The sequence below is a fragment of the Poecilia formosa genome, unplaced genomic scaffold (assembly GCF_000485575.1).
Source record: "Poecilia formosa unplaced genomic scaffold, Poecilia_formosa-5.1.2 Scaffold206, whole genome shotgun sequence".
Lineage (NCBI taxonomy): Eukaryota > Metazoa > Chordata > Actinopteri > Cyprinodontiformes > Poeciliidae > Poecilia > Poecilia formosa.
In genome coordinates, this window is record NW_006800145.1 from 323,199 (window position 1) to 334,404 (window position 11,206).

Sequence of the window (11,206 nt, forward strand, 5' to 3'; positions counted from 1 at the left end):
CAGGTCCCACTTTACTGAAGTAACTCCAAACCATCACACTCTTTATGTTTGACTGAGTGTATGATGAATAAAAGTCTCTGGTATCATTAAGATGTTTTTGGCAAATTTAGGGAAGGCATTTGAGTTGATTTTGGGTTTCAGTTTGACCTTTTGGAGGTTTTGCCGAGTCTCTTTTTGTATTAGTGAATCATGAACACTGATCATAACTGAGACAACTTAGGCCTGCACTGCTTAGCTGTTCATTTAGGTTCTTTTATGACCTCGTGGACCAGTCATTGGACGGTTAGAGTAACACGTGCATCCATGTGTGGTTACGCTGTTTCTTTATTTGTGGGTAATGTCGCTCACTGTGATTCATCAGTTTGTATGAAGTGTAACCATTTCCTGCATGATGGATGTCAGGGATTTTTTTTTTCTCTCAATTGTTTTTGAATTCCTTTAGATCGGGGGGATGATGTGTTGAATTTTGACCTACTTATAATCTACTTCTTGTTGTTGCAAGAGTGAAAGATTTCTATATAACACAGCTGCTACTTGAACAATTTGCTTGGGTCCCCAAAGAAAATTCTGCTTGTGGCCCAGTTAACCTTTCATGCAGCTTTCTCAAGGTTGTCTGCTGAATGTGGTGACAGGAACAGATCAGATTAGATTTCTTGAAGGAGATCTGCTTTTTTATTGTACATCTGTTTTGGGAGACATAATCTGACGTGAATCCCAACTGCAGACATGCACAAACTATCTGATGTGGTAAAGAGATAGAAGAGCATGCTGGAACACAATGGGTTCTCCAGCAAAGTAGCTCAATATTCCTGATTTTTTTTTTTTAATTAAATAAACAGAATGAGATTTTAACTGTATTTAAATAAGATAAGGAAGTTACTTTTATGTCTGAGACTGGGTTTTAAGTTAATTCCGGTGCGTAGCGATTAAATCCCTTTTTCTAATGTTGTCACAAATTATAACCTACGAACCTAAAAAGCCATTTAAGGAGATTACCCCAGACAGATCCTCCCTGAATCAATAGTGACTCAGACACTCAGCTGTATGTGCATGAAGAAACACGCTGCAGCCCTCTGTTTTGGGTTGATTACTGTCTGAGCAGCATGCAGAGACTTGCTTTACATATGTTTATTAGCGGGATGGAGCGGGGGATGCTGACTCATATCTGAGCCAGATGAAAACACTAACAAAGCAGTGGTGTCTGGCACCAAATGAACAGTACTATAGGATAGGAAAAGTTTTCTGCATGTGTACACACAAACCGGGTGACCTGTATCATGAGTCATTGGGCCAGTTTGGCTCGTTTAGCATACAAAGATAGACCGTCAGTAATTATAGTGCAAATAAATGTCATGTTTGCTTATACCCGTTTGGAAAAGATTACTTTGACTCAAAACATTAAGTCAAAAAAAAAAAAAAAAAGATTACGATTCTTTTTAGTTCTTTGCAGTTTTCTTTTCTTTTTTTTTTAAAAAAAAAGAAAAACTAACTATGAAATGTGAATGGATGTGTCTAAAAAAGCCATAATGTAACAAATCTAATAATCATACAATATGGTTGATGTCTCAAGGTTTCACTACTTCCACATAATGTTCATTAATCAAAGTGGCACCTATTCAAAGTGCACCAATCCATCCTACAAGAAAAAAAAAATCTCAGAACATGACGTCACCACTTCCATACTTCAAATCGGGCGCGGTGGTAGAGCAGCGACCCATATACAGAGACTTTAGTCCTCGATGTGGATCTCATTGATTCGAGTCTTGGTCTGGTGATTGTTACCGTGTGTCATAGCCCACTTTACTGTCTGACTACTGATAAATAAGGTCACTGGAGCTAGAGAAAACTGAAAAAAAAACCCTTAAATACTGTATTTGATCTGAACTAAAAATAAAAAACAGCAAGGTCTGTGTCCCAGAATGCTTTAAGAAATGTAATTTGGATTTTTGCAATATCTAGGAGTAGGATTTTCTTCCATATGGTCTTATAGTTCCCCTTTTTTTATTTGATTCTCAGAATTTCTTGTTAAATGTTCTTAAAGACACACGATGAAAGCATTTCTGATTACTCAGCTCGTGTGTGGGTAGCTGAATTGTTCCTCATTTTTCTGTCAGACGAAAACTAGAAGTTGTTCTTACAATTTGTCCTCATATTTAACATATTTATGGTTAAATAAAAATATTTACGGTTAAATAAGAATATGTAATTAAGTATTAAATCATTTTTTTTTCTTTGAGACCATTTTCAAAATGTGAAACATTGCAGATTAAATAAAATACATAATCTAATATTTAAAACTTCTCCGTTTTTAAAGAATGTTTTCTGTGGCTTTGTTAAGAAATCTACTAGTATTTAGAGAGTAATCCTGCCACTATTACAGTAAAATTATTACAAGGTTTTTCATTACCCAGGTATCTCAAATGAAGCGTGTATTTATGGGTAAAATGAAAGAGCTCAAGATCTTTGAATTTTTGTTGAGTGTTCAAGTGATGGACAAGAATTGGGAAGTGGAAATAAAACCAAAGCCACAATCTTGTGATCCTCACAAGATTTATGACTTTGGAGTCAAAAATAATCAGAATCCTGTCCGGAGATCAAGGATCTCTCAGAGAGAGTTTCAGAAAGACCTGGAATTAGTTGGTTTGGCAAACGGCACACTCACTACACAAGTCTCCACTGCAGAAAGAAAAGCCTGAGGCTTGCTTAAAGATTGCGGATGGGGATCTGGATAAGCCAATGAAATACTAATGGGAAAGTAGTCTGGTCAGATGAGAGCAAAATGAAACTCTTAGCCAATAGACAAACTATGTTACCAAATGTCACCATACAACAGTGACATTTGGTTTTGGGAGACCCAGTACATTATCTGTTAAACTGAGCTTAAAGTTATGTGGACATAACTAAATCTCAGATTACACAGAAGATGCTTCCAGAACCTTCAAGGTCTGAAAATGATTTGTTTTCAATAGGTAAGAACACACAATGCACATGACTACATTTTTCATACAGGGCACATCTTAACGCTGCATTATTTAAGATTTATGTAAGATTGTTCTGCACGTACAAAATAACTCTCAATAATCATGTTTAATTAGGAACCACTTCGGTGGAAACTAATAAATAAATAAACAAACAAACATATTAGCAAAGAAAAAAACATTAAAACCTTGCTTTTTCCAGTGTGAATGACCAAGAAATAACAACCATTGCTTTTGTTGCCATGCTTTTATAATAGTGGCCATTAGTTAATACTCTTCAAGTAGCATTCTTGGCAATATTGCTGCAACAAATTGGTCTGAATGACTGTTCTAAACAGGGTCATTGCCTCACTTGTTTGTTTGATTATGACTTTGAAACTTTGGAGATTCTGTTTCTGCTGTGCTGCTGTGTTAATTTTTGCCCTGCAGTATATTAGTGCTACAGCTGCCAGACCTTTTATAGCATGTTGGTTTAGTTGCTTAATCACACAGCCATCACAGAGGCTTTATTGTTATCCCTTTGCAGACACTTGTAATTTTACTTTAATATTTTCCCTAAGATGCCTTCTTCTAATATTTGCACGATAAAAATCGTAGGACAAAACAGTTTCTAATTTTAAAAACATTTACTGTAATTAGTTTAATCGTGTTCTACTGAGAAGTGAGTGATGGTGACGAGCTTCAGAAGAATGTCCCGCTTTTCTTCTGTGCCTACTATATAAGTCTAAGACAATTCAGTTTCCGTGGATAAGTGGGCTTTGACACTGAACTGATAGCCGTTCAATAAATTGGAGTTTAGTTTTAATGTTTCTTACTTAATAAGAAGCATTTCACATTTACTACAGAAATGTAATATTTTTAAGACAAATGAACAGAAATGAATATGCATTAATTACAAGCTGAAAGCGTAACATCAGCCGACGGCTGAAGAAACTCACTTATATTATAATACATCCGCATTAGTCATCAGTCATTAGTGCTGATGATGACTAATGCAGTTCATCAGCAGCACGTTGATATATGTACCGTTGCACCAATCGCCCTATTAAGGTTGCAGCGGAGTAACTGCATGCCATATAGTCAACAAATTTCAAGTGAGGTGGTGCCCATCAGTAGATTGTGTCAATAGACCAAATTCTCAAACTGTTTGTGTAAATGTGAGCAGACGTGCATGGAATGTGATTTTGTCTCGAAGTCCAGCCTCTGTGGCTGAGTGCGTGGGTGGAGGTGTGTTGGCCTGGAAGTCCCCTTCGTTTGTGTCTGCTTGTGTTTGTGAGAAAAGAAGACCTGCTGTTAGCGTTGCAGACGTGATTTCGAGCGCCATCCTTTCAATCAGTTCTATCGCACTGAAAAGTAAAGCAATCCGTCTCTCAAGCAATAAAAGAAGGGGGAAACTAATGGGTATTTTTAAAACTGACTAAAGCAATCACCAAAGGTTTTCTTTGACGGGGTTGACATTGTGACATGACATCACCATGTGGGAGCGTTCTTTTGGCCATAAAAATGGTTGATCCAGAAAGTCCCTTGTTGATTGCCAAATTTAGTAGTTTGGTTGTGGTCAGCGGTGACGCAGATTCCATCAATCTGTTGGATTGATGGAATTTCCTCAGTGTCTGGTCTGCATCTTTCAGCTTCACAGTGTTCCTCCTGAAAACCCTTACATAACTTGGTTGTTTTATTTATCTAAAAAGAAAAAAAAAATAACGTATTTTTGAAATTTGATTCCTACACAGTTAAATCTCTGCACTAACACTGCTGCACACCCCAGCAGCTGAAAATGGAAATACCTGTTTCTAACTACCAGCGGATTAAGTCACATCCAGCTCACCCTCTTTTGTTGCTTTTCTAAATGTTTGACTCCACCAAACTCACCAGTAAATCAAATATAAACCGATTCAGTTGATTTTTTTGTCAATCATCTCCACAAAGGGAGAGAAAACTAGTGAATCCAGGAAAAAAAAAACATTCTTAACTGTATTTTTGAACCTTGAGGTATTACGTGTGCTTTTAATTTGAGAGATAAGTTTTCCATTTTTACTTCACCCAGGTGAACACCTACTGATGAGGACCTGGTGACTTGAGTCACCAAGGGGAGTTGACAATCTGGAGAAAAAAAACCAATGACTGGTGAAAAAGGAAGGGATTTAAGAGAGCAAAGGGGACCAAAAGGGGACGATTCTTCCTCGCCTTGGCTACAAGGTTAGGAAACCAACAGAGAAACGACAGCATCTACACTAAGAACAAGCAGTAACTTTAACAGGAGAAGGAGATGCACCAAAAAAGAAGTGGTACCAGCCACGGTTATGGGAGTGAAAAAAAACAAACGAAAAGGGTGGGATCTTAAACTCTGCTCATGGAGTAAGTACTATGCTCCCTCTCAACCGTTGTTCCCAACCAGTGATGTTCTGGAAAAACAGCACTGAAGGACTGAATCCAGAGAGAAGGTTCAGAATATGTGCTGTGTTATTTTTTTACACACTGCCTGGGTTCACAATTTTATTGCATCTACTGATAGCCTCTCATAGCTACTAAGCACTTCTACACAGTGTGTGACGTTTCACTGTGCTGTGTTAAGTGGAAACTCGGCCCGACAAACCTCTCATATTGTTTTAAAGCAGTCACATCTTTCCAGTGTTTCACAGACAACTGAATAAATGCTGAAACTGTTTTCAGAGCTATGAAATATTGCACATTTCATGCTTTAACTGCACAACATTTCAATAGTCATCTTTGTTATCGCTGACTGACTGATTCAGAGCTCCCTCTGCTATTTGCAGTGTTCCATTATCACAGACCTGCTGGACTTGGGCAAACATAATGTAGTGCACTGTCTGGCAAATAAAATCAGAATACAGAATTTGCTTTGAAGTCAGTAGTGCATCTTGGGTATTTTTGACTTTTTAACCAGGGTGGAACTCATCTATTTATCCACTCATGATAATTAGCATTGCAGTGTGATTTTTCACACAGATATAAATCAATGTAACAGTGCCTTACAAAAAGTATTCATACCCGCTGAACTTTGACAGTTTATTATGCTGCCACCATAGCAATGACTTTGCTGAACTTCAATAGGATTTTATGTGATAAACACATAAAACAGATTTCAAGATTTTTAATAACATCTAAGAATTCCCAAAATTTTGGTGTGCATTTACTGTACATTCAGACCTCTGTGGGTTAAAAAAAGAAAAAAACAAAATCGATTTTCACACTATTTATTGCTGCAAATATGTTTGACACAGTTTGATGCCTGTACATATTTAAATTTTTGGACCATTCTTTTTGCAAAGCAGCATAAAGCTGCTTTTTGTTGCAGCTTTATGCAACAAAGCTGCAACAAAAAGCAGCTTTGTTGCTGCTTTTTGTTGCGGAGCATCTAAAAATATTTTTTTCAGTCGCGCCACAGATACCTATTTTTACACTTTGATTGTTTATCTTTTGTTTTTTTTTTTAAGTATTTTGATTTAATCCATTAGTACCTCTGCCTGTATGTTCAGAATTGTCATCAAACTGGGAGGTGAAACTCCTCCATAGTCTGAGAACTCTTTCAGCTTCTAACTGGTTTTTCCTTCAGAATTGCTCTGTGTTCAGCTGCATACATCAAGTCTGACGAGGTCCAGTGTCTCTGCTAAAGAAACCCATCCTCACAGCACGATGCCACCACCACCAACAACACGTTTTACAGTTGGTATACATTCTGGTTGATGAACAGTGTTGATTTTGCTCCTCTCATAATGTTTTGTTTGTAGGTCACAAAGTTCAACGTCTCACGTGGAGTTACAAACAGCACGTATGATGACTTTCTTTTGGCAATGTGGTTCTTTTCACAACTCTTCCAAAAAAAAGTACATTTTATGAAGCGTGTATTTCTAGGGCAATGTTTTTTTTTTTTTAAAAAGCATTGTACTTGTGTTTCCAAGAGACCCATATGGAGCTCAAAATGTAGAGACCTATACGAAAAGATACTTTACATAAAGCATTAATAAAGAAAAAATAAACATGTCCCCCATCAATCCCAAAGCCAGACCCCAAAGGCAAGTGTTGTTCAGGTTTTAGATGGTTTTATGGTTCAGCTCTTTGGATTCTGCACAAGTCAATGACCTGCCGAGGAAGAAATGCAACCATGTGAATCAACTTTGTTTGAGCAGGGACACATCTTAAAAATGTGTTTAGGTTTCCAAGTACCAGAAATAAACACCTATAATGCATAGATGCAGGCTCACAACTTAACATGCTCAAGTTGTGTTTAAGTTGAATGTTAAGTCAATGTTTAGCCAGAAGACAAAAGAGACGTGGCTGACTCTTAGTTGTTTTAACCGTTTTAGTGTTTCTACAATAAATGATGCACAGTGGGTTATAGTTTAGCTGAACTGTTAAATAGTTTTGTCAATTCAGAATGTATAATAAACTGTGAACATTACTGTTCATCTAGAAGAGACTGTGTGTGATCAGATGTAGAATATTCTTCCTCGCTGTAGTTTTTCCTCTTTGTTGGTCTGAGAACAAACAGGCATGTTTAAAATGATGCATAGAAATGCTGAGTCAGAGTCGTTCAACAGGTTTGGCGTTTTACTTAGCTCCTCCACTTTGACACACATTCATTCTTACTTCGACTGAGAAAGCTGTGACTGTTGCATGTGTGATTAGAAACTGAAACGAAATGCCTCTTATTCACAAGTTTAGGCACTGCATGAGCAAAAAAGACGTGGCGAGAGTTGTGCTGTATCTACACTTGAGTTTATTTTGTCGCAGATGCAAAAGCACAGCACAAAAAAAAGTTGAGCCACACTCCCGTCCAGCCACAGATTTTAAGTACGTGGCTGTGGATCTGGGTGAAGAAGGCGGTGAGGCAACTTTGAGGCGCTGACACATTGTTGGTGTGCCAGTCACGTGTGTGTATGAGCTGCAGCTAACACCCACAAATGAGCATCTTAAATCGCTGTGGGATAAACAGTATAAAATAGGAAGCGTTGCATGGCCAGCCACAATTATTGTTCCACTGGTAAAGATGTATGAAAAGCGTTAAAGTAAATGTATCTTTATGTGTTTTTCCAGGACGCTCCCAGCAATAAAGAAGGCGTTTCAGCAAGCTAATAATTAACAGGGAGGGTTGACAGCATGTCTCCTTATAATGACGGTGATTACCATCAATGTGATAAGATATGCTAACACAAAACGAAACAAGTGGCTTTGGGGAATCCTTGACCGTATGACCTGATGCAACATTGTGCAGCAGTATAAACAGGTATTTTACATTTCTTTTTGTCTTTACCCATAGTTCGTCTGACTCCTTTATTTACATTGTATGCTCGTTTGCGGTTGTGCTTTGGAGCAATTGTGTGGATATAAGATCCTCATGGTGCTACGCAGGAAGTGCAAGAGACTGCACTGGGATAAAAAAGGGGAAAACAATGACTCAACGCTTTGCTGTCATCACCACAACGTGTACGTGACACAGTGCTGTACAAGAAGTCATCTACGACTCCTATTGTAATTTGCTTCTGAGGACGATCAAACGTTATTCCTGGAACACTTCTCACACAGGACGTTGTGACACAAATGGCTTCACCGAGGTTAAAAATAGGAGAGACACGAGAGCGTCGGAGACGCAGACAGTGACAAATAACTAACTAAATTTGACCAACATTTCTTGACGTTTGTTCTTTGACATCAGAAGCTCTTTCAATTAACAATAGCAGCTTTTTCACTCAGTTTCAGTTCTCGTGATTATTTAGGCTTTGTCTGTCAGGGCCATTTAAAACCTTGAATGAACTGTTCTAAATTTTTATCACTTTGCGACCTTCAACGTCACAGGGTTTTACTGGGATTTTATGTGAAACTCAAAATAAATCATAACTTGGAAATGGTAGAGAAAATGATTTATGTGAACCACCACTGGGTCAGCACTACATATAATTAAATTTTGCTGCAGCTACAGCTGCCAGTCTTATTGGGTACAGTATGTCTTTACTAGCTCTGCTCATCGAGAGACTGGAGGCTCTGCACATTCTTGTTTGCAAAATTCTTTGAACTCAGTCAAACTGGATGGATAGCATCTATCTTTCCTCAGATTCTAAATTGGATTTACATCTTGAATATGAATGGACCATTCTGACACATGAAGTTGTCAGAATAATTTACTGAAGTAAATTTTATGCTTTGGCTGTATGTTTAGGGTTGTTGACCTGCTGAACCATCAACTCAGTTTCAGACTTTTTGTAGCTTCTGATAGTTTATTTTTTCTTCTTTTTTTCCTCTTACCTGTCTCTTATCTCTGTTCAAAAAGTAGATTTGTCAGATTTGTATTTGTGAAACAGTTGTAGACCAGATATCATTTGCATTCCACCTCATAATCATAGACTTCTTCGTGTTGACCTATCAGATAAACTCTCATTAAAAGCTTTTTATTTTTTTATGTTTGTAGATAAATTTAACAAGTCAATTAAATACATTTGCAAATCAGTGTTTGTACTTAACGTCTGGATTTTACACTCAGTACTTTTTGTTTCAGAAGTTTTACTCTGTGGTTAATTTTGAAAGCTGTTACACAAGATCAGCTCTTCCCCTCAACGAGTTCCTGAAAAAGCTGGTAATATCCGGCTCCACAGCTGTGTGGGTTGCTGAAAGGCCTTCCGGCTTATATATAAAAAAGTATTGTTTGGTAATGTTTCATTACGGGTACAGCGATGGCATTTTATATAGAGAAAATCACAGTAAAAGTAACAAGGACAAAAGTGGAAGTTAGACAATTTAGAAATTGGTCTAACTTCTGTTAATCGAAATATATTTAAAATATGTTTGTCAATTCCCGGTGGTTTTTATTATTATTATTGTTATTATTATTATTATTAGTATTAGTATTAGTATTAGTATTGTTATTATTATTGTTATTATTATTTGTAGAATGTTTAGCAGTTTTACCATGCATGAGAGTAGAAAGAAAAAAAAAGTTCCGAGTTGGTTGACGTCAGTGTGGAGTTTTTACAGTCAGCGAGGATCTGGGAAGTCACATCATCTGCTGGTATTTTCTGAACTCCATCTAACTTTCAAAGGATGCAGATTTTAGGCTTCCATCAGCCATCTGTAAACCACAATTATCAAAATTACCAGAAATAATAATAATAAAAAAAATAACTTATCGGCCTATGTGTAGTGAAACCCTGCAATATATGAGTTTTGCTTTTCAGTTTAAATTACTCAAAGGTTTTGGATGATATTCTAATTTCCTTTTTCGCTAAATGAAAAGTGAAACCTGTCTCTAAGCAGAATATCCAAGAGGTGAAGGTTCAGTGACTCATAAGCTACATGTCATTAAAGAGACAACTTGAGCTGTGGCTGATACTACTTACAGCCTGATAAGAAATTAAAGTTTAGATTAGATTGCTACCTTAACTTCCACAATTTATTTTGCCATCAGGAAGCCTTATTAATCTACACTCTAAATTGTACAGAAGGCTTTGGTGTAGTTTTTCCGTGGCCACTAGGAGGCATAAGAGAGACGACTTTAGGTGTGAGGACAATGCAATTCAATTTCAATTCAAGTAGACTTTCTTTATTCTTTGTAATTTTTCACTTACAGCGAGAGAATTTGCTCTCCCTCATATTCATGAAGCCTAAGAAAAAAAAGAGAAATTGCAGGAACAAAAATAAATAAAAAAAATTAATGACAATAACTTGCCTGAGCAGTATTACACGGTTTTGAATAAACAGAAAAGTAAAAATATAAATGGCATTATAGTAAAGCACCTACTATAACTTCCCCACCGTGTTTACGTATGCGACAGGAGATGCACAACCTCTTCACTTCTGTTTTTTCTTTTTTTTTACCTCAACAAATTGTGCAGGCGTAGACTCTCTGAGTGACTGTGAAAAGAGCAACGTGATGTGTTTTGAGCTAAATGTTTAGCGTCAGAGTCAGCAGCGAGGGGATGGAGAGGCTGCAGCCATGCATGTGGCTTGAGCCTCTCAGAGAGATAATGTGTGTAGTCGCCCGCCCTCCGCCTCCCGCATCAGCACCATCCCTCAGGACTGCATGAGACGTCTGGGGGAGCAGAGGGGTATAACTGGGGAGATGGCGCAGTCACTGGCCCATGTAATAGAACGATAGAGAGGTGGGGCGGACGCGCACACTCATGCATGCACACACATCCACACAAACACGCAGACACACACAGACACACAAACACACACACACACACACACACACACACACACACACACACACA